The sequence below is a fragment of the Pogona vitticeps genome, chromosome 7, assembly GCF_051106095.1.
Source record: "Pogona vitticeps strain Pit_001003342236 chromosome 7, PviZW2.1, whole genome shotgun sequence".
In the NCBI taxonomy this organism is placed as follows: Eukaryota; Metazoa; Chordata; class Lepidosauria; order Squamata; family Agamidae; genus Pogona; species Pogona vitticeps.
The window spans coordinates 30254428-30279405 of NC_135789.1; the positions used below are offsets into that span (position 1 = coordinate 30254428).

At 43.8% G+C, this 24978-nt stretch overlaps 1 protein-coding gene and 1 long non-coding RNA gene across 9 annotated transcripts in view; one reads left to right on the forward strand and one right to left on the reverse strand.

The window, feature by feature from the left end:
• BCAS3 (BCAS3 microtubule associated cell migration factor) overlaps positions 1-24978 on the forward strand; it is a 410844-nt gene that overhangs the window by 262037 nt on the left and 123829 nt on the right. The window lies entirely within an intron of this gene.
• LOC110075519 (uncharacterized) overlaps positions 1297-24978 on the reverse strand; it is a 138402-nt gene continuing 114720 nt past the window's right edge. For 2 of the 4 annotated variants that reach the window (XR_013538080.1, XR_012080715.2), the window contains one exon: positions 15916-23822. This is a non-coding gene — a long non-coding RNA (uncharacterized LOC110075519). Of the gene's footprint in view, positions 23823-24978 lie in introns of all 4 variants that reach the window. The other 2 variants (XR_013538082.1, XR_013538081.1) reach the window with 2 other exon arrangements.

Here is a 24978-nt window from a genome sequence, read left to right on the forward strand (position 1 = left end):
TTTTTTAGCATCCAAATTTAGTTTGCCCTTAAAAATGTATTTTTATTTTGTTACCTCCTTAAGACTGGCTTCATCAGAAGCTGTCTGTCTGGAGAGAATGAGGCAGAGGTTTCTGCAAGATTTCCACATTGTGTTTCTTCCAATTATGCCTTTTACAGAATTCACTGTGCTTCAACCTATGTAATTTTGCCATGATCCTTACAACAACCCTGTAAAGTAGGTCAGCGTTATTTTTGCCGTGTTGCAGACAAGAGGCTTGAGACACAGTCTTACTTTGGGCTGGCAAATACGTACGAGAACCCTATTACCCATCTACTGTCGTGCAAAGGGAAATTGCATAAGTTGAAGTTGCCCAGGAATGCCTGGAGCACCTTGCAAATGAGGAGCAGGTTGCTTCCAAGACTTTTGTGATGTCACTTGAATTGGCAATAGATTCTGCCCCTCCAGCTTTCAAGGTCTCTAGTCCTCAAGACGCTGGCCCGACATGCCCAACACATTTTTCCGCCAGACGCAAAGGACAAGATGCTGGCCCCTCCCTTCCCCCAACAGGATTTGCAGTTAAATCTTACATCAGCACTAGCCATAGGATACTGTTCTGCCACCACAGCCAAGGGTACCTCTCTGGTTTATGGAGTAGAGCAGTGGTTTTTAACCTTTTTGAAAGAAACGCCCCCTTGAGCCATTGAGGAAGTTATCACCGCCCCCCTCCCCGCAGTGATGATATCTTATTTATTTATTTATTTATTTATTTATTTATTTATTTATTTATTTATTTATTTATGACACTTAAATCCAATGACCCCTGAAAACAAAATTCAATTCTAAGAAAATGAAATGCCCCAAAAACATTTAATGATTTAGTTGCAAGCGAATTTTAAGATGCAAAAAGAAATATAAAAAGGGCATAAAAACAAACCACAATGCAGGAACTAAAAATTTCAAGACAAAAACTCTGAAACTAAATTAAGATTGGAGGAAAATATATATTCATGCACACTGTAAAAAGGCTGCAGCCATCTTAACAGGTTTGGCTTGCTCCAGGGCCCCCCTACCGCCCCCCTTCTGCTCCAGCGCCCCCACACCGCCCCTTTTCGTTCTATCGCCCCCCTGAAAAATGAAATCGCCCCCTGGGGGGCATTATTGCCCACGTTAAGAACCACTGGAGTAGAGGACAAGGCTTGTGGTCCACACTGCCCTACCTTGCAGGCGAAGGCCATTGCCAGACGGAATGGCTCTGCTGCTCCTGTGCCCAGTATCTGATGTCCGACACAGTTGCCAGATTCTCCCTGGGGACACGACTGCCCTCGTGGCCGCTCTTCACAGAGATGCCCTCCGGTGGGGCAGCCTTTACTTGCCTGACAGTAAGGAGGTGCGAGTCTTGGGCCTGTATAGGAGAAGTCGAAAAAAATGCCTTTTATATCTCCTTGTCTTGAGCTGTTTTTCCGTTCAGCCCAAAGATGCAATCTTGGATGGAGTCCTGCCGACAGATAGAGGGGATATCTCTTGAATATCTCAAACGTCGATGTTGATTTTAAGCAGCTTGTGAATTGGGCAATTCACTACCTGTGTTGTCTTGCTTTTTTTCTCTCAAGGAAAACTAGATCTCTTTAAGCTTCTGCACGTGGGGCACCAGGAAGCCCAGTCCCTGAAGCAGTCAGAGAGGGGCCCCTCCTTGACTCCCCTGTTCTTCAGCCCTTTGGTGCTTGTTGGCATCTCCTTGCTCTCCACATTTCCTCCTTCTCATTAGCCTCCTCCTCCTCCTTCACAGACCCCCAGACCCCTGGCACAGACGAAAGGCGGCCAGGACACCTGGACCCCTTCACGCCCACAAGGCTCTCTTCGCAGTCCTTCAGATGTTCTCTGATGGCCCTTGTAACTAGGCACGTATGGCATAGCCTTTGCCACTGCTAACCCTTCTTCAAACCTAGTTGCTTTGGGTTTTTTTTTTTACCCCCTGTCTCATCATCTTTGGGCCCCCTCCCATCTGGTCAGTTGCCTTTGCTGTTGCTTTTCCATAGGCCCTCATCTCTAGACGTGAAGTGAACTGGTGTTAACCCTCCCTTGTTTCTTTTGAGAAGATGTGCCTTCCAGAAAGACTTTTTCTAAAGTCCTTTTCCTGAAGGGGAGCTGCGAATAGCTTTGAGGTGAACGTTGTTGTGTGTCTGTGTTGTTTTAAAAAATCTAGAACAAAAGAGTTTTTCCCCTACAACAGCTGTGCAGTTTTATTAAAAATTTAGAGAAATCTTATGTGTCTAATCCTTTGAGCGGATGTGTAATTACTTGGCGAGGGCGCTTACACATGGATAACCTAGCTGTACTGTGAGACAAGATTCTTATGTTTAATTTAAAGAACCGGGGCTTCTGCTGTGGAGATTATCGACACCAAGCCTCAGAAAGGAACACACAACCCAAACCGACTGCTCTGCGTTTTCATTTGTTGCACAGATGTTAGGGGCCATCTGACGAGCAGATAGCGGTACATCCAAGACAGCAAACAGGGGCATAAAGATGTGCATTAGCCATGAACGCCAGCCTCGTATTCAGTGGTTCTTCCCTTATTTCCAGGCTTTTCCTACACTGCCTTGTTTGACACAGCTTTCCTTTAGGCGGCAGCTGTAGTTCCCTGTTTCCTTCATTCTTCCATGTTTGGCTTGAGAGCCTGCCTTTTCTCAGTGTAGCTGGCAGCCATATTGAATGGGGTGCTGAATCATAGAGATGGAGCAGATGTGGGAGCCCTGTAATTGAGCCTTCTGTTCAATGCAGGTAAACCCAAAGTAAGGGTATTCCTTAATATCAGGAGATGGCAGACTGTTCTCTGCTTTAAGGTCTGCAGCAAGGTAGCACCCATCACCCCTCTCAGTCATTGATTTCATGGCCTAACGTCTCTTGCCATCAGGATCTTTTGCCCATTCAGAAACTGCTGTTTGGTAGATTAAAGCCACTGGTATATTCATTTTCAAAAAAATTTATTAAACTTTCCTGCAGTTGTCTGTTCTACCGCTCTACAATATTTACCATTAGGAAAATTGTATTTGAACTAAAATTTACATTCTGTACCATCAGCTCAGCTGAATAAAATAGCCTTTATTTATTTAATTTTTGGCAGAAGATGTGCATTAGGGCAATAACTTGATGAATCATGTAAGAGAAGGAGATAAGGAAGTAAATCTTAGAGGAAGGGGGAGACGGGGCAAAAATTAAGGTAAGGGGCAGATATGCCTAGTAGTTTAACTCTTTGTTGGGTTGGAAATGAGTTCAGTTCTTGAAATTAAAGACATAAAATGCAGTGAGTTATAGGAAAACAGTGGAAGAGGCATATTAAGCTGGTATTTAAGCTTCACCATCAATTGTTTTCGTCTTTTATTAAAATTAACCGACAAAATCCTTCCACTCCAACCAAATTGCTTTGTTTAATTGGAATACATCTCATGTGACTTACATATTAGTCAAACAGGGAGAACCAGAAACCTGAATAGCTCCACTATATGTTTGTCTTGTGCAAATGAATATGTGTTTAAAACAGTGCTCCTGGATTTATTTATTTATTTATTTAAAATGCTCTAATGAATTAGCGGAAAATGCGCTGCTGTGAACAGCTGTTGTGTGTTTGCCAAGCATCTGCTGATCTATTTGTTTCTCATTCTTTTGCTTGCTTGATTTCTCTCTCTCCTAGTGAAGCTACAGACTTTCCCCCTTTAAAAAAAACCATGCTCCTATTGTAAAATACAGTATTATGAGATAATTTATGCATAAGAACATGTGACCTTCTGGGTGGAGAACTGCACTCCCATCAACTCTGTCCAGTAGAGACAGTGGTGAGAGATGATAGAAACTCCAGTTCCAAAACACACAGGGCACTGTAGTAAAGAGCTCAATATTGTTTTTTACACGCACACACACACACCCCTCTACCCTTCTTGGGGATGCAGAGAATTCATATAGCTTAAGCAATACAATGTGAAGATTCCTTGTTTATGTTTGCCTAAGAGAAATCACACCAGTCTTGGTGGCAAATTCTTCCTAATGAATGAGGCGCTGGTTGTGTTCCTGGGTGTGATCCTGACCACATGATGAGCTGCACATCCAGGAATGAACCAGCACCTGGTCCATGAGCGGCCATTTGCCACCAGGCCTTCCACAATTTCCATAATGCAAACATCAGTTAGCAGTAAGAGGCTGGCCAGCATGAGTGCAATCTTACATGGTGGATATTGCGCCAATATTGTGTTCATGGACAGATGGGTGGATGTAGGTAGAGAGATAGATAAGATAGAGCTACCTCTCTATATGTACAAACATAGACATTCACATACAGCAAGTGCATGCACCTATATTATTTTTGGACAAGGACTGTATGTAAACCCCATCCTTTCAAGAGTTAATCAAGACACCCAAGCTGTGCTGATCTTGTAGCTTTAGCAAGCCTTAATCTGTAAGCTTGATTACCTCCTAACCTTCAGTCGCCTGACGCAGCAGGAGGCGGCTGGGGGGGGGGGAGGCAGTGTTCCACAGCAGCCTTTGTGGCATCCTGCCCAGCTAGGACTTAAGGGGAAATCATTTGGAGAAGTGGGAGCAGTGGGGGGGGGGGGAGAGGGACGGGGCTTTTGGCATTCATGCAGCACACAGGGAAGGGTGTGTGGAAAGTGGGAAGCCCCTCTGTTCTGGATGCAGTGGACCCTCCGAGGCTACCTGCCCTGCGCCGTGGCCTGTTTCTCCCCAGTCATTTTGGGCCTCAGAGCACTAAAGGCTGTCCCACTTTTGCAGCTCTCTCTCTCTCTCTCTCTGCGCCCCTGTGGCCTCTCGTGCCTTTGGGCCTCCTGATGTCCCCCATTCCCCCCCTTTGGTGAGGGCTGTGGCTCGGCTTACTGTGTAACTTCGCAGGTGCATTCTCCGACTGGCCCTTTTTGATACCACCAAAGTGGCGCTCAAGACAGGGTGGCATCAGCAGCCTCTAAGGAAAGTCAAGGTTGGCACAAGAGTACTCAAGCTTTGTGGGAGAGAAATCTCAAAGGAGAAGTGACCCTGCCCCAGACGGCGGCATGAGTGTGGAGGTTTCTCAGTGGTTATAAAAACTTGCTTTACTCTTTGGGGAAGGGAGAAAGAGGAACAGGGAGTGTTCTCAGAAAGGGCACGGCTGGCAGGCTGAAATCACAAACGTCAGTTTTTGCAGCGTTTGTCTTTCTCACCTTTCTGTTGCAGTACAGGATAGATTGGGGTATTCAAATTACAGTACTTGCCAACAGAACGGTGCAGCGTTATAGAGACATGTGTGGCAGATAGAAGAATCTGGTGCAAATCATTCATACTGTTGCACCCAGAGGAGCAGTTTTTAATTTATGCACAAGAACTGCATTCCTGGTTTTCAACCCAAGCGGCTGTATTCTGTTTCCAGCATGGGATGGCCAGATGCACCTGGCTACTCATCATCTGGGAATTAAAGATAGGAGAGGAGGAGACTGGTAGTCCACCCTGTCTGGAAGATGCTGACTTACTGAAGACTAGGGTATAGTCTTTGAATGTTAAAATATCAGTTTGGCCTTTCTAGGGAAGTGTTGTTTTTCTGGAACCGCTATTGAGAAATGCAGTGCTCTGCTGTGCTCCTTCAATGCCTTCCCGCTTGAATTAAGCCATGTAGAACCTGGACTTACAAAGCTGGAATGTAGCATAGAGACAGGTCATTCCCAGATTTTTCTACCGGTTTTGCCAAGGTTTTGGGGTGTGATGTTTGGAGAACATGAAGATGTTCGGGTTGACCACGATGTGACCTTTGAGAATAAAAACGGTGGATGGGAAGGAGCTGGCTGTGAATTGCAGGGGTTGATATACTCTCATTTAAATAGAAATGGCCTTCATTTAAAATATGGTTCATCCACCGGTCAAACCGTCCTGACTCCCTTTAATTGAATTAAGATGGGCAAATGAGGGATGTTTGCAGGCCAGGGAAGGGGGGAAATGTTCCACAAATCACAGTTACTCTTCCCCGGATGGTGTAAAACAAATCAATTAGAAGCATGTCAGGGGAACCTTTTGCGCGCGCGCACACGCACACACACACACACAACTTTTCAACTGAGAATGTTTTGTAAAAGTGGAAATTTAAATTAGAGGAAAATAAATTAGATTTTACCGCTCCTCTTAATTTGATTTGTTGGGGGTGGGGTTCTAGTTTTACTCCTGAAAAGAAGTAGCCAGCACTTAGAATCTAGATGGATCGTGTATTTACTTCTTTTTCCTTTTCCGTAACTACTTGTTGTCACAAAATATGTCCACACATTGTGTGCATGTCGTTGAATATCTTAAACCTCACTGAAAGTTAACCATCTGTGAGGTTTTAGTTGTTTAGTCTTAGAATGAAGAGCTATAAGAGTAGATGTAGGGAATGGCTGGGGAAAGGGGTTCAGGGTGGAAGGACGACTGAAAAACTCAAAGCCCAGCAAGGATATTTTTTCTTATTCATATGCCATCTTCATTCCTTTCTGTCTTCTTATGCATCAGGGCAAGATGGTCACCTACACAGACATACTGCGGCCCCAGTTTTGTGAAGTTTAAGAGACTTCACATCATTACCAAAATCTGGAATTTTTTTTAATGTAGTGGAAGCATGTTCTCTTATTTAGATAATCTAAATCTGGCCATATATATGCCCAATCATGAAAACCTGTTGACAACAGCCTTTGTACCACAGCACTGGAAATGTTCAAAGTTGGGAAAGGAGTACAACAAGGCTGTATATTGTCCCACTGTTATTTAACTTATATGCAGAATACATCATGCGGAAGGCCGGACTGGAGGAATCCCAAGCTGGAATTAAGACTGCCGGAAGAAATATCAACAACCTCCGATATGCAGATGATACCACTCTGATGGCAGAAAGTGAGGAGGAATTAAGGAACCTTGTAATGAGGGTGAAAGAGGAGAGTGCAAAAAACGGTCTGAAGCTCAACATTAAAAAAAAAAAAAAAACCTAAGATCATGGCCACTGGTCCCATCACCTCCTGGCAAATAGAAGGGGAAGAGGCAGTGACAGATTTCACTTTCTTGGGCTCCATGATCACTGCAGATGGTGACAGGAGCCCTGAAATTAAAAGATGCCTGCTTCTTGGGAGGAAAGCCATGACAAACCTCGATAGCATCTTAAAAAGCAGAGACATCACCTTGCCAACAAAAGTCTGAATACTGTAGTCAAAGCTATGGTTTTCCCTGTAGTGATGTACGGAAGTGACAGCTGGACTATAAAGAAAACTGACCGCCGAGGAATTGACGCTTTTGAATTGTGGTGCTGGAGGAGACTCTTGAGAGTCCCCTGGACTGCAAGGAGAACAAACCTATCCATTCTGAAGGAAATCAACCCTGAGTGCTCAACTGGAAGGACAGATCCTGAAGCTGAGGCTCCAATACTTTGGCTGTCTCATGAGAAGAGGAGACTCCCTGGAAAAGACCCTGATGTTCGGAAAGTGTGAAGGCGAGAGGAGAAGGGGACGACAGAGGATGAGATGGTTGGACAGGGTCATCAAAGTGACCAACATGAATTTGACCCAACTCCGGGTGGCAGTGGAAGACAGGAGGGCCTGGCGTGCTCTGGTCCATGGGGTCACAAAGAGTCGGACATGACTAAACGACTAAACAACAATAAGTGGAAATGTTGTACAGTACTGTGTTTAGATAGAAGAGAGACCCTTCTCGGGTGTAGCACAAGATTTATAAAATGCCCTCAGAGGCCTTTGTTCATCGCACTAACCCTCGTTCTTCACCCAAGCGTTTTTGTTTTACTGGGTCCTTCCTTTTAACATGTTTCTAAAATTATTTAAACTGCTTTAAAATGCTAATACTGTTCTATATTCTTTTAATGCGATTTTTATTTAATGTACCCCCTCCTGAGATTTTCCAATACCGGACAAAAATACACATGCACAGTAAGAACCAGTGCACACAGTGAAATCAGGGGCATTTTATCCATTTGGATAAGTCTCTTCACTCCCTTTGTTGGGGTTAAAAACAAACATTTGTGCCCCTAACACATTTTGATGGCCACGTCAAGTGGTCATTGACTCAACACACCAGGAGAGTGACATGCTTCAAGTGAAAGGGTTACAATGTTAAAAAAAAATTCTAGACACCATTTTCTCATATATTTCAATAATATATAAAATCATGGTGGATGAAGAGGGACGAAGTCTTGGTTGCCTTACTATTTAGGGCTTTTGGGCCTCCATGCCTTGTGCCAGAGGCAGCACGGTTATAAACACCAATGCTGTTCCCAGGTCAAAAGGTTACCATTGGAGGTTGGGCAGAGGTCACTCTTCTATTAGTCTTTAGTCACGGCAATCCCGGCCTCTACTGCCCACTGCCTTCAAGCCCAAACGGCACCATGCAGCAGATGGGGCCCTTTACAGTTCGTCTGGCTGAACCATGTTGTCTTGGAGCAGATTATTCTTTTCATTCAAGAAGTGCCAGGATCCACTCAGAGTTGGTGACAAAGATGGTGTTGAAGTCCAATGATAGTCACCAACTTAACACCAAGTTAAAGCAAAGTTCCTTCCAAAAACTTGTTCTGTTGGAAGGATTCTAATGGGTAGCATTTCCTCTTACCACCCCGAGCACACAAGCCGTCTGCTGTTGGAGGCTGAGCAAGGCCTACTGAGACCTCCCAAGTGCTTGCATGTTTATATAAGCATATACAACACCTTGGGTGTTATATGTCTCATGAGTCCCCACCACCACACTTTGCACTTTTGTTTGGGAGACAGGAAGGATGGGCCTTGTCTGCATGTGCGCACGCGTGCCAAACAACAACTTGCAAATCCTCTGCTTTAATTGTGTGACAAATCCGATTCCTGGATTGTGGCAAGAGATCCCACAAATGGTGTGGGCCGTTAATTTCTCAACTCAGGGTCTTGTGGACGGGCCAGATGGCTTGGCAACAACGCGTCATCCCCTACCGTCGCAAACACATCCAGCCAGAGGGTGGGAGGGAAAAAAAGAAGATTGAATGGCGATTTCACAGATTTTTTCATTAGTTAATCTGCACTAGAGAGGCTTCAAAGATTCCATCAGTTAAGTCGCTCAGCACTTGTGGAAATTCCTGGCACGCCGTGCTAAAGCCGGTTTCCAATCCAAGCCACAAAGCTGGGCCTTAAAGCGGCAAGTTGCTAAGGAGGGGGAAAAGTCATCCCTCAGTTCAGATAGATAGATAGATAGATAGATAGATAGATAGATAGATAGATAGATAGATAGATAGATAGATAGATAGATAGATAGATAGATAGATAGATAGATAGATAGATAGATAGATAGATAGATAGATAGATAGATAGATAGATAGAGAGTTGTCCTAGTGTTGGTGAGAAAACAGTGATTTTGGACAAAAAACTTGAGCAGATGCCATACTGAGACAGGAAGAAGACAAAGACTCACCTCAGACAGTCTTTGAAACTGGATCACAGAAGATGAGACAACTTGGCCGGTGCGTCTCCCACCTACCCGAATCTCCTGCGTTGTTTTATTAGCTGATGATGGAATACTGTTATGCCTAGAACCCATTCAATTAATGTTCAGCTCAACCCAAGTTAGAGCTCTTGCTGCAACCTTTGTTTCTATGGCAATTTAAAATGGTTGATTATTGTATAATTTTAATTGTTCTGAGATGCCTTGGGTCCTCTATGGGGAGTAAGGTAGCATAGGTAGGTGGGTGGGTAGGTAGGGGGAGAGAGAGAGAGAGAGAGATTTCCCCACAAGTGCAACATTAATGTCATTAATCTATTTCACCTTGTATTATTTCCCCTCCTCTCCAAAGTGTGTGAATGAATCTTAAAATAAAATAAGGAAAGTGACACATTTACTTAGACTAAAGAGGATAACACATATCTTGACCAAGAGGTTTGAAAGCCAAGCTTCTTAGAACTATCGTATAGTTTTTCATACATTCTCAGCAGTGGCATTTCCAATGCTCATTTTTGCACCATTTTGTTTTACCGCCCTCATGATCCTTGTTTCCACCAGCCTGTCCTCCTATTTTAGCTCACTGAATGGAGCAACCCATGTGATTTTTGTTGGTGACATCACAAAATTATGTCTGATGTGCATCTGCTGGCTGCTGGGAGCTGCAGTCCAAAACCCTACTTTTTCCAAGTTCTGTGTGAGATGGCAAAGGAGGAGCGAAAGGCGAGTAAGAAGCACTTGGCATGGAGTGAGGAGAGACACAGAACAGCAGATAGTACTGAAACAGAGTGAACGTTTGATAAGCTGTGTGTTTTTCCCCCACCCCCTAGTAATCTGTGTCTTTTGAGATGAGTTATCAAAATTAGGCAACATTTATCCTGAGCTTAGTTAAAAATAAAAGAGTGCTATATGCAGTGCCTAAAGTCAGAGTGGTCTGGACATGCATTTCAATATATTTTATTGCTCATGTGCTTTGTTCCTCTTTATCATCTGTAGAGTTGAGCAACCCTGGCCCTCCAGACAATGAGCACTAACAATAGGGCTATTAACGGTCTTAGAAACCAGGAGCAGCATCTTGAACATGGCTGTGTAGCTCATGGCAACCAGGGCAGAGCTTTCAGTCCAGAAGGCACAGGTGTGTCCTAGGAGGATGCAATAGCCTTCTCGCCCCCACATTCTGCCTGTATTATCTGCAGCTTCTGAACCAAGCTGGAGGGTAGTCCCACGTAAAGGATACTCAAGTAATCCAGTCCTGAAACATTGGCCAGGCTATGTTTATCAATAAATAGTGATTGGTGTCATGCTGGCCGGAGCTGGTTATAGATGCTCTTTGCCACTGTCAAAAGAGCTGGCCTCCGGTGACAGAGGCAAACTCAAGAGCACCCTCAGATCTCACACCTGTCCCTTTTAGGTAGTTCAGAGAGCTTTATAGGCTCTCTGGCGCAAGAAGATCAGCCAGCTCCCAGACCTGGAAATCACCCATCGACAGAAGCTCCCTCTTTGGGGATTCATCCTAAACAGATTAGCCCTCAACTAGTCCTCCTCTGCATCCCGGCAAGTGGAACAGGCAGCGAAAGCCACAACTGATGCAGATGTAACCGAACAACTGAGCTTGTTTTCACCTGCCTGTTGATGATACAGTATTCTGAATCTCCAAGTGGCCCTACCAGCAGCTTTATACAAATGTTAAAAACCAGTGGGGACAAGAGCGACCCTACTTTTAGTCAATACTTGTTATTAATTAGTGGTGTGTTTTTTTACTGTTAACCACCTGGAGCACTTTTTTTGGTAGAAAAGTGGGTGATGTGAAGAAATAAATACATTTCCATGTCATGGGGCTGCTATGATCTCCCCACCATCAGACCGCCCCCTCGCATGCCTCCCTTGTATTAAACAATCATCTGGCACAATCTGTGAGTTCCCTTCACAGGATCAATTATTAAAGGGCCCTAAAACCTTCTGTTTGGATCATCTTGGCACCACTTTAAGCGTTAACAGTAAATTTATTTTTAATTAAATCTGTGCAATGAGAATAAAAGGGAGGCCTCCTGCCTGCTGAGCAGAATGGAAGTGCCTCGGTGGGTTACCATCAAGAAGCCCCGTCCTGCTTCTGAAAGCTGTTAAGAGCTCCAGTTCATTGTGCCTCAAACTTATCATTAAATGCCATTTGTCCTTTCTAGAGGATCCATATTGGATTAAGCAGAACTTCTCAGGGATGGTAGGCCTGGAAAGGAATATGAATAATATATAAATGGGACAAGCCAATCTGTCAGTTTCAGTTCCTCTCAATTTCTCGTTTTAACTCTCTTAAGTTATACTTTCCCATTTCCCGCAGAATTTGCAACTTTAAAAAAAAGTCCACATGAAGACGGGGGTACGTTTTGCTGCACATTTTCCTAATACTGTATATACATTTGTGAAAAGAGCAAATGTTGAATTATTATTTCATTCTGGTTTGTTTGTTGTCTTAAGGTATGTGGATCATTCTTATCAAAACAAAAAACAACCAAATTCCCATATTCTCTCTCTTTTTATTCAATTAGAATGTGTCCCTTTCAGGTAAAATTTATTCCCATCAATTAATTGGCTAAATTGATTATGCTACCGATCCTGCTAATTACAGATTGCAGTCACATGCACACTTACCTGGGAGCATATATGTTTGTGCATAGTCAACAGAATTCTATAGGTGTTTGTGTACATTTTGCATAAGTTGCTTTGGTTAATGGCAGGTAATTAATTCATGAGGTCTTGGTTGTGTGGCTGGGTCGTGTCCCCTGTGGTGCAGTCAAGTCGCTTTCTGCCACCTTGTCAATTAGCTGCAATTAGCCAAAGCAAGTTATGCAAATTGTCAGCAAACAACACTAGGAGAAGCAAGCATACTTTCAGATTAGCAGGCTTTAGATCTAGCTATCCAGGCCTTGTAGCAGCATGCAAAGATGCAGCTAGAAAATACTAAAAGGGAATGGTAATGTACACCCATACATTATTTTGGAGTCCCTTTTTGTTTTAAGATGAACTGAGGGCAGTTGTTGGAGGGTTGCAGTTAAACTTTTGGAAACACAAGTTATATTTCAAAAACATCAAAAACTGAAGGGAGCCTGCCCAGGGAGACCGTAGAGCCTCTTTATGCTGGGTGTGTTTTTAACCACTCTTTCCAGCTCAAGAATTGGTGACATTCGCCCAGAGGGAAACACCGGTCCCTTCCATCACACTGTGCATCCATTGTCTTAACTGTCAGGGTAGCAACACATACCACTGTTTGCATAGCGTGCTAACTTTGTCCGGGTCAGTTCTAGTCTGTGACTGCTAAAAATGAAAAACATGCCCTGGTCGGGATAAGAGCCGGGTCAAACAGCTGGCAAAGGATATGGCAATCATTTATATAAATATGCTTTCTCCAGCTCGCAAAAAAACAAAATAGAACCCCCCCAACCCAACAGCTGGGAAGGGTTGAAAGTAGCCTGAAGGCTGGTTAGTTCCCTTCCAGATGGGAAGGTTAGACTGAGGCTAGCCAGGCTGTTCCACGTAGACTTCCGATTTGCATTAGAAATGAAAAGAGAGCAGGGGAGGCCAGAGGAAGCAAAGCTGCAAGGGTGTTTGCACTGTTTTTCACCTAACTTAATCAAATAAGCAAAGAGTTTCCGAGGCGGAAGGCTTGCATTTATTTGGTATTCACGCTTGGTTTTTTTTCTGTGTGCTTATCGTGGAGTCTGCTGCGTTCCTTGCCCGTTCAGAGGGCGAGGCCAGGCACTGTGGAGACGTTCTTCCCGAATAATCCTGCAGTTGTCTTAAAGCAGCCACGTGAGAATCTGTGTGGCGTCTCCATCTTCAATTCAGCCGTCTGGTGCAGGAAGCAATTCCTGTTCCCTTGGAATTCAGAAATCAGCAGACACAGACCATTTGAGTCATTTGCTTTTTCCCTGCAAATTAAGTACTTGGATCATTTCTAATAAAGACCCAGGCCCAGTTAAACATAGCCATTTCCTCCCCTTCAGGTCACTCTAAAGTCACACATCATGGGGGGAAAACCAGAGGTGTAGGGGGGGGATAGTCTGTGCTATCCATGGAGGCTGTCTGAGAGGCACAACACCATGACAATGGATCCTCATACTGGGGGAAAACCACGGCTGTAATAACTGGTAGCCATTGGCAGTCTTAACCTCCACGAACTCCCCTCTATATTTAACAGAAAGAAACGGCTTCCATATAAAGGATTTTTATCTTTCTCCCCAGCCCTGAAGCGTTAAAGTTCAACAAAACGTGGCAGTTCTTATAGTCAGTTTGGAATATGTCAGGGATGGTCCACCCTGCTCCCGTAATTCGGCTCCTGGCTGTACCTTTCCAAGGGACCATTTGCTGAAAGGAGAAAGTGCCAAAGCAGAACAAAAATCACGACTCCATAAGAACTGCACAACTTCCATGTTGGTCATTAAGAAATTGAAATCCTTAAAGATTTTGGATACCTTGGTTCAGTCATCGAGCCAGATGGATACTGCAGCCAAGAAATCAGGAGGAGAATGAGAATCAGAAGGGTAGCAATGAAAGAAGAGTATAAGGATGTGTCACTGGAGACCAAGACCAGGATTACCCACACTCTTGTATTCCCAGTCACTATGTATGGGTGGACAAGCTGGACATTGAAGAAAGTTGACAGGGGGAAAATGGTTTCGTTTCAAATGTGGGGCTGGAGAAGAACTCACAGAGCAATAGTGTTAGAGGGGACATACACTGCTCAGTGTTTCTTCCTTCATTTTTGCTCATTTAGGGGGCTGTGGTGGCCTTTGGTGGGTCTGAGGGGTGCAAAACTGACTGCAGACCCTGCCCACTCTGGAATGGAAGAAGAATTTCCACATTGTGAGGATACCCTGAGCTACAAAACGAAACCCTCCTCTAGATTTGTAGTAGATCTCCTGTTCTTGGGTCCAAGGCCACACATTGCAGTGAGGCTTCCTTGAAGCTTGAGCTTCATAGGGTGGCCTCACTCTGTAATAATGGGCGCGCTGTCCCTCTTTCCCACCCCCTCCCTCTTGGCAGGGAGCAGTCAAATGAAGTAATTTAAAACTACCTGGAGAACATCCTTCCACCTTACACTTGGGCCCTGAAGTCATAACCCCTTGACCCTAGAGGTTACAGGTCTAGTGTTTTTTCTTTCTTTATCCTCCTTGATTCCTTGGTATCTGCCCACTTCCTCCTTGACATTAAGAGCCTTGTTACATCAGGAAATTAGAAACACTGTCGCAGGCCTGTCAGGCGGCTGCCATCACCTTCCCAGATCAAGCACCTCTTCACCTTTCTAGAGAAGAGCCTCCTGCTTTCAGATTTGAACGGCAGGCTTAGATATTTGAGTACAATTTTAAAATTTTAGTGTGTTCTACTGTACATGTGTTTTCATAGGGAGCGCTGCTGTTATACATTTGTATATTTCATCTCTCTGTTGTCCACGTTCAGTTTTCTTTCCACTAACCTGTTCTAGCTTGTTCCGGGAGTAAAGTGCCACCATTTCATCAAGCAGTGTGAAGCCCATGGGTCAGTCTTCATATTTTGGAGCTCATTCATGAACTGGAAAACTGTAGCTGCCCGTACCATCCCAGTATGTTTGAAGTCTTCATAAGAGTGCGTGAAATGTTCACTTTGAATTAATAGCTGAGAACTTTGCACTTTTGACACTTCTGAATATGACTCTCCCAAAGGAAGCGTTAGACTATGTCCCCCTCATTAAGAGATCACTTGGTATTAACGTGTGAACGAGAGACACAGCTAGCTACTACCAGTTGCTTTCACTTCCTCAGTTAAGGGCAAAGTTTCAAAGACTCCTTTTTTGACACAAATCCTTTATTTTTTTTTAATTTAAGTGCTTCCTTGCTTGTGTTTTAAAATATGATTGATTTGTGCTTGTTATCAGAAGCATGACATTCCTCACTACATATGAGTTAATCTTTTAAAAAATACTGTATTTTCAAAATACTCTTGATAATGCAAAAATGGCCCTTAGATCCCTCAGTGAAGCCTCAAATTGGAACATTAGTAACAGTGTTACTTTTTTAAAAAAGAATATACAGGATAGTAACATGGTTACCTCCAAAGTGACATGTTAATTATTACATTTTATTTCCAGGCTGTGATTCCAGTGCCCAAAGTAAGGCAAGAGTTGGCAACCAAACCCCTGTGGAAACCATATCAAATTGACCCATTGCTTAAACCTTGTTGAATGAAGACAATTATCATAAATGTAAATTGGAAGTTGGAGAGCGAAAGAGTCATGCGCTGCATGTTGTGCCATACAATTGTGCCCTCTCGCAGCTGGGGTTTTGGCAAAGTCTTGCTCCTGCTGTTAAACATGGTGACCTTGTTCCCTGTGATTTACTAACTGTTTCACAAACACTTCCTCGCTCTGTGTGGCTCAATATATTCTCCGAAGTCTCAGCAAAGGCTCTTATCTGAGGCCAACCAGCTTTTGTTTACATCTTTTCCAGATTTTTGTTTTCATTTTTTTTCCAGAACAGAAACTTTCTCCCTTTCCGGTGTTTTATTTTTTGAGTCAACACATTTCATTGGTTTATTTGTGCAAACAATCCATTCGGGTACAAGGTAGTGCAGCAGATCCACATGGAAACAGCTCCTTTTCTAAAAATACAGATAGGGTCATGTGAACCAGCTCAGAATCATCTTGACACATGGACTTTTAAAGGACCTTTATGTTTGCTAGTTGATTTTTTTCCATAATATTCCAGGCTGTGTTTTTTCTCAACTTTTTATTCCCACATTGGTATCTCCAGAATAGAACATGAATGTTAAAAGGCTGAAAAAACAGGAAGAAGCCTTTCAAAATATCACATATATCAATGTTAAAAATAACAGTCACCTTTTGCCTAGTGTGTCTGATTTTCTTTGAAAACTTCTCATGCAAAAGTTCAGGAACCAGCCCATGGCATCTTGCAGGCATTTAGGACCTTATACAGGCAGTCTTTGTAACCGCCGGCATTGGCTATTTTTAATAGAGACGAGCAAATCGGACACAGTAAATAATCCAGCCAACATAGATTTAAGTGGTTGAGGGGAGCGTTGAGCATCATACTTCCGCTGACAGTGTGGGATCACACCTGTACATACTCCTCACAGCTAACTGCAAATAAATTAAGTAGCATTATTACTGCATTTCTGCCCTAGAGAACCTCTTTCTCTCTTTGGTCAAATAGTGTTTTACATAATTCGAAGGCATGTTTTTAACAGATCTTCAAAAGTTATGATTAAGAAGTGTTTAGTTTCTATTACTGTAGAGTTACAAAGGCTCCCAACAGTAGTCAATTGCCATTACAGTCATACTTTTTTACTTAGCCTTTCCCCTTCAAAGGTAACTACAACATTCACTTTTTTAAAATGGCTGACTGCTAGAAGTTGCTGGCTTATAATACAAGGTCTGATTAGTGCCAAGGCTGGCATAAGTTGAGGACAAGACGTGACAGGCTTCCTAGGATCACACCATTTGGAGGTTTACCGCCTTTGAAGCGCTGCAAGCTGTAGACCTTTCCATGGGCATGTTGGAGGGTTCTCCACAGAAGATAGTACCCTTCGCGAGAGGAGCATTGTGTGCTCCATCCTAACCTTGCTTATTCCCCCTTTTCCAGAATTAGAGTTGCTCTGCTATCACACTTCTGCTTTCCTCCTTCCTTCAAGAACTTCTTAACTGTTAGAGCAGTATGACAATGGAACCCATAACCTCGGGAGGTGCTGAGCACTCCAACGCTGGAGGCATTCAAGAGAAAATTGGACAACCATCTGTCAGATCTGCTTTGATTTGGATCCCTGGACCAAGCAGGGGTTGGACTTGGTGCTTTAGAGGCCTCTTCCAACTTAATGATTCTATGATTCATGGAGTTCAGATGCGTGGGGGTCACTCCATTTTTTTCTCAGGACAGTGCTTTGGGGCAGGTTGATCTGGATGATGGTGAGTTGCTCATAGATGCTCAGTGGAATTGGGTAGCTTCCCAAATCCAGCCAGTTACTGAACCCAATACTGTGGCTCTCCACGAGCGCCTTCACACCCACTCACTCAAGCAGTCAGGGGTTTTCTCCAGTGTATTGTCATCAGCATTAGGTTGCTTCTCTTCAGTTCTGTCCGTGGGGTGATCACCACAGCCGCCAAATGCAATTGGGTTTTGGATTTGCCTTTGAGGTCTTGAATTTGAAAGTTACGCTTGCAAATTAAGTTCAAGAGCTAAATGGCCATTTGATGAATAAAGGTGTCACTGGGTAAATGGACTGATGGATGAAATCTTCAGCCAGGGCAAGTCTTGTACTGCCCTCACATGAAAGGAAGTAAATCTTCCTTCACGCCCACATTGACTAAGAAGTACTTCAGTGCTTGCTAGCACAAACAATGGCTATTTGAAAGGATAGGTGTGAACGAGCCCTCCCGTCCCATTTTCAGTACCGTTTGCCGTTTGCTTTAGCTCACAAACCCTGCCTGAAATATGGCACCCTTAGCTCAGAAATCTTGGAAAAGACATTAATAGAGCGTTTGCCACAATGAGGAAATTCAGTGGCTCGGCCTTTCTTTTGATGGCTGTTCCAGCGATCCATCTTTGTGAGCAGACAGGAAGCCGAAAAGACTAATGTTGGGCAGATGACATATCCTTGGTTTCAGCAAGTTGGCCTTTGGGATATGCAAGCAGCTCGGGCGGACATAGAGGCTACATTATGCTGGCCATCCGCTGGAAGCCCGAGAAGTGATTAAGATGCTGGCACTAAATAAAAACTGCCTATTGAAGAGCCCCTGCCCCGAGGACCTAATTTCAGATCAAATTTTGCGGCCCCGCACAGGAACAATGACAGCCCAGTGCTCTCCCATCTCCTTTTTTGTCACGTTGTACAAAGAAACCCCCTGAAACCCTTTTGGGAGAACAATGGAGCCCCTCTGGATTCGCAGCCAGGCCCGAAGAGCAAGAGAGGGAAAGAGCCCATAGAAAAACACGTTTTAAAAATACATTTTACACTGCCCTTGACATTTTGAAAGAAAGGCGGAACCTGCCTGTTGGAAATTCCATCTGCCCTTTTGCCGGTGGGCGGGTGGAGAGAGAGACGTTTCTTCCATGGCCTCCAGAACACCTCCCTCTTCCTCCCGCCTACTTCTCGCCTCCCCCTTCCAAAATCTCCAGTCAACTTGATCTTTGGCGTTCTGGCCCTTGTAAAATTGGAAAGTTCAGAGGAGCAACAGCAGAAGAAATAATGGTGGCACTTAATGCGACTTTTGTTTTTAAAATTGCTGTAAGAGAAGAAGATAGAAAAGGACAACTTTGTGAGACTGGGCATTTTGGTTCCAGCCGTGGACAATCCTTATGGGTCAATCTCCATTCTGGAGATAGGTGGGGAAATGCTTCTTTTTTCTCTCTCTCTCTCAACAAAAAAAGCACCCAACAGTCCACCAATTCACTAGAGTTTCCATTCCAAGAACTACAAAGGTAGCCATCTTTAAAAGTCAGAATCTTTGTGGCTGAAATTAGCATAACAAGCTGCAACTAGTAGGCCTAGTGAATGGTGCTTACAGAAGAGTTGGTTCGCCAAATCCCCACTGATTCGATAGGTCTAATCTAGTTGTGAATTACTCTTCTAGGCAACAAGATTTCAGCCTCTGTGTGTGGCAACTGTGGCTGTTTCCTGTCTTGAGAGTCCACATGCTGTGACCTGCATTTGCTAGATCTTTCTCCTCCATGAGGCCAACGACAGTAATGGTGGCCCAAGTTCTCCTCTTTGGCTTTCTCCAACTATATCTGGTGTTAGGAGGTGTCCTTTTTTTGGAGAGACTCTCCTTCTCTCCCCCTCCCAAATCTCTCTCTATCTGAAGGTTTGGTTGCATTGTAACTATTGCCAGATGACCTGAAAGTTTCCTTGGACCAAATGGCCAGGTAAAAAAATCCAAAAGAAAAGAGAGAGAGAAAACACCACCCAGATCAGAATATTTCTGTGCAGGCTACTGTTGTCTGTTAATTACTCGCTTGCTACCTCATCCTTTAGAAATGGAAGATATTAGGGCCTGAATTCTAGATGTCAAATAGATGCTCAATCCCAGGGTCCAAAACCTTTGATTTGAAGTGGAGCTGTTCTCATTTTCACTGGAAAATGTAATGGAATAAACCAGTGGATACCTGCTTACAAAACTTGTGCTTTATAACCACAAACCAACAGTCCCTTATCTCTCTTTAAGATATAAAACTGTCTAAAATTACTTGCTATTTTCCTTCAATTTTTGCTTTCTGATCTACTTTGGGGGACAGGGATGTGACTTCTGATAGCCCCCTGCTCTGTTCTCTTTTTAAAAAAAGAAAAATAATAAATGTCGTGAGAATTTGGCACAGCTCAGTTGCAGTTGCCTCTGAGTGTGGTGAACCTGAGACCATATGTTTCAATGTTGAAGCAATTTAGAGTTGGAGGTATAATTCTGAATGTCCTCAGCAGAACGTATACGAAAAATACCCAGAGGATCAGAGCTCTACAAGAGAGGGAGAGAGGGAGAGAGCCTTTTTTTAGCACTTTCCCCATAGCAACAAAACTGCTCCACACCAATAATTGTATCATGGAGCTTCACCACAAGCCTGCTGACAGCAATGGTGTGTTTTCCATGTGTTTTGGTTGTTTTGTTTTTTAAATATCCTTTTGAGGAGATTTGGGGTTTCAGAAAACCATGGGGGGGAGGAGAGGAACCACATTTTCTCAAATGGTTTAACAAGACCTACATCTTTCTGACTCTAACTAAACTGTCCAACTAAATAAGCTGAAGGTAGATGTCCCCTGAAGCCAATCACCATTTACCCCAATCAGACCCCTTCTCTTGCCTCCATCTGGACACCAGATTCATTTCTTAATGGTTTCGTACAAAAACATGTATTGTACTTTCAAGCAAATGCGTAAAAATCTCAGTCCAGCTGCAGTTGAATTGTTGGTCCCAACTCCAGTAGCGGTACTGAGCTGATGGGAATGTCCTACGCCAACATTTTTTTATTTGGTGGCTCTGGTTTTAGGCTGAACCCATTACTTGGTGTCATTTTAAAACACACACGTACACACACGCACGCACCATTAAAAAATCTCAGTAAAAATGGCGCAGATTTACAAAGCCATATCCAGACCCTAGAGGCCATGCTGGTCTATGGGTAGGAGCTGGAGGATGGTCCAAAAGTGACGCTGGGCCAGGACCGTTCATAGGAGGAACAAAGGGGTTAAAAAAGCAGGTAACAATATACCCTGTTTTCCCAAAAATACGACCTAACCTGAAAATAAGCCCTTGTAGGGTTTTTCAGGATGCTTGTCATATAAGTCCCATCCCAAAAATAGGCCCCAGTTAAGTGGACATTCATTGTGTGAAGTGACTTCCATTTCCCTTTTTGTCGTTGACTTAAGTAAGACATGGTGCTTTGGTACAGGCCAGACTTCCTCCATCTTGCATGCCTCTATATGTATTGACTTACAACTCCCATCATCCCAGCCAACATAACCCCGGCAGACTGCATTATTTGCAGATGATGGGAGATATAGTCCAGTAATCTGGAGGTGTGTGAAATTAGTGAAGGCTGTTCTAGATTATTTAATAACAAATAGTTGAAATCTAATAATCAAGAACCATCCACGTTTATCTTCCAAAGAGGGGAGATTAGGAAAAAAAGACTTCTTCCTGTCCCCTGTTTGCTTTCCCCCGCACCGCTTCGAAATCAAAGTGGACCAAACACAGAGCGAGGTTAACATATTCCAGTTTTGAGAGTGCGTCTTTTCATTCACTGCCGAATGTGGTTGTGTGGGCATTGCACTGATGTGGGAAACTCTTTTCATTGAAGAATCTGAATATTGTTTAAGGAAGTGAATAATTGCAAATACGCTTCTCTGTGGCACCAAGGCAGGGAACAAGTGAGCCATTCTTGGGAGGAATACTGAAGAGCTATTGTCATCCATGGTGTTTCAGAATGAGAGAGAGAAAGAGAGAAGGAAAATATTCCAAACTTGACAGATTTGTATCCTAAATTGCCTCTTTGCTCCTTCACCAGGGAACAACATCCTTTGGTCAGCAGGACCTGATTCAAATCAAGTCCTCAGATTAGATCAGACACAAAGGTCTGAAGGTAGAGTGGAAATTTTGAAAAGCAGGTTAGACAAATTAGGTTTTGCAGTACAAAATAAAATGCCACTTTAGGGAGATGGTTACTTCAAAGTCAGAGCCCTTGAGGGCAGAGCCACCTTCCAGAAAGGTCCCACCCCACAGTTTGGGAAGGCATCCAGATCCTTCAGCTTTGGAATCAGATTCTCCTTCAGTGGCAGAGCATGAACTTTACCTCAGGGATGGGCGATCTGCAGGCCTCCTCCAGACCTTTTCGAAGTGAGAGATCAGCTGGAGCCATCCCGACCAGGAGTGCCCACACAGGGCATGCGAGCAAAGGCCCTTTGTTGCTCTTTGCTGAGAAGCTCCTACTCAGGGGCTCCTCCTTCTGACTGTAGTGGTTCCAGCTAGTTGTCACATGTCACGACTGCAGACAAGCCTCTGCTTTTATTCTAGCCATTCATAATAACTGTCTCCACATCCACATGCTTCCAATAATGGTGGTTATTACTGTGTTCATCCCTATCTGGTTCCAGCAATTTTCATTTCAGCTAGACGTATGCTTTCTTATCAGGCTAGCGGGCCTTAACTGCCTGTTCAAGTTAAAGCCACCTAGGAATACTTTCCATTAGAAGAAAGGTAGTACTGTACACAACAATGTTTTGGGAAGGCCTGCTTCTCCTCCTAGCTGTTGTGAGGGTTGCAACTAAAGTCAGATTGAACAGAGAAGCCCAGGAGAAATTTCAGAGGACTCTCTTGTCCCTGCCAGTCAGAAAGTCTGGGTGGTTCGACCCTGCGGGACTTGATTCTGTAACATCATGGCAAATTCCCCTTCCAAAGGCTTCCCATTTTATAGCTGCGGCTCTTTCTTTCTGCTGCAAATGCTGTATGATAATGTAGATGTTGTGCAAGGATGTTCTCCCAGGTGGCATGAAGAGGTTAGCATCACCTAGATATAAGGGCTTATTGTATAAAACATATAATTTGACAGCTAAGAGGGTATGAGTTACATCTGTTGGGTGGTTCTGTGCTTTGAAGGAGGCACATCGGCTTTAGAAATGCTTGCAGAACATTCTTCTTCTGTACCAGACCTGAATGTTCACCTTAGAGGGCCATATCGAATAGATCAACCTATGCTGGGCCTCTATTGTACATAAAATATGACAATTCTCTTCAAACATGGAATGCTATAGCCTTAAAGCAACTGTCTCAATTTAAGATGGAACTGCCCACCAAATTCCTTATTCTGAACTTGGAGTCTTGCAATGCCAAGACTCACTGTTGACACTTCTCCCTCATTTGTGAGATTTCCAAGCTTCCCCAAAAGTAAGGTCCCTTTGTTGTTTATATCCTTTTGCCCCATCCATTATTTTGTACAGGAAACTACCAAATTCTGTGCAGTCTAATGCTGTTCCTGGGCATCCTGTGTAGGAAAGATGCCATTCCACGTGGGAGTTGCAGGCAACCAATACAGCTTGATGTTGCCTCATTCCCATGCAGTTTGCTGTTTCTTCACCTCTTTGGAAGTGAATTTTGTGCACGAAAGACAACCCCTGCACAAGAGTTATAATCTGTAGAGGTTAGCATTCTTTCCAGAAAAAAAATGACCATGAAACTCCATCGCCTCAAAATAAGTTGTGCAGGGTACACTCATGCAAGGAGAAAAGAATGATTTCCCCTCCCCTCCGTCTCTTTCCAAAAGCAGGAGGCTGTGAAATATACATCCCTAATCTAGATCAACTTTAAAATCTGACAGAGCCTGCAAGCTAGTTTAAATCCCTACCCCTAACTAAACATGATTAATTTTACACATCCTCTGGTACGTTCTTTCCTAATCCACTCCAGTGCTTGATTTAATTTTCTCTTTATGTAAAGCCTGAGATTCGGCTCGACCAGAATTATTTCAGGGATTCGGTACATATGGGTTATTACTTTCTTTATCCCCTGAGTGTTTTCTTCCTGCCCCCTGTTGAAATCCACTGAGGTTGGAGCAGGGACGGTGGGGCGGGCTGAGAGACTTTGAAAGCTATTACAGTACTTGCAAGACTTGGTAAGCAGTTATCATGAAAAATGGGATCTGATGATTGAAAAGATATCACTGGGGAAGATGCTAGTGGAGACGTACCTTAATGGCAAAAACTGCCCAATGTTAAGAACTGTTGTCTAGTTGTGATTTTGCATTGTTACCTTGGCTGAAGATTCCTCATTTAGGTTGAAATAAGGAGGAGCTGCAGGCTTAATACAGGATATGGCTCTCTCTTAGGCCTCTGTCTGCATTGAATAATCCTGGGTTCCATTTCTTGAAAGAAGTAAGAATGGTGATGGTAATCATGATGACAACGACGGCGAAGGTGAATAAGTTGTGGTGAATAAAACATACAAATCGTCATACAAAATAAAAAATGCTATTTCATTAGATTCAATCTCATACAACTATGAACAAGTCACAGTACAAAACCTTAGTAACCATTCGAAGAAGCAAGTCAACTTTAATGCACCCACCCATTCAATCTCCATGGCAGTGGAAAGGTCTTGGAAAGCATGCCTGAGTAAGACATACAGTGTGATGTTTAGGCAGGCGATGATTCGTTCATCTAAATTTAATTTAGTGGTCCATACTGCCATTTTGTTTTTAGCATCTCTACCAGGATGGGTGGTGGGGTACAAAGGGGGTAGAGAGCAGTTATGAAAAACCAGTGGAGAAAGTGGGGTAAAAGCTTTGTTTAAGAAGTCCATGGTGTCTCTCTACTATCCAGTGTCCCAGAACAAGGCCTTCTTGCCAGGAACAGAGCCAGCGTTACAAAGGCAGAGGTCTGGGGTTTGGAAATGTAGTGGGAGAATGTCACCCCTCCGCTCTTTCAGCCTCTCCGTTTACACTTTCCTTTTTCTTTCCTTTCCCAAAGGGACTTCCCAAGGGCCACCCGGAGTGCGCAGGTTCTTAACTGTCTCTTTCAGCCCCGACTCTTCTCTGCTCCCCTTCTTCCCTCCCACTCTCCAAACTCAGGACTGAGTTTGAGGTCCATCCCATCCACCGACCCTGCCCAGTATTAGGTCTATGATATCGGAGCATTTTGCTGAATATTTTATTGACCGTCTGCTTGCCCTGTGCGAACCTGCCTGCCATCCTAGGTTTCTCCCTCTCTAGAGATGCAACGTCACTTCCAATTAGGCACCAGAGCATAAATTTCCCCTTCATATTTCCTGTGAATAAAATCTCATCCCAGCAGGCAGGATGCTGTGCCCAAGTGCATTGTGGGATTGCTTGGAGATTGAGCATAGAGAGTCAAAGGCACAGAAATGGATTTAAGGTGGTACAGATAAGAATTGGGCTATATGGAAGAGGTTTCTCCCAGGAGGTGGGGGGAGGCTTGCTTGCATCTGAAGATATTTTGAGCAACCAGTGCTTAATCCCCTCTTTCCAAATCACTGCGCCCAATACTGAAGTCCAAAAAGAA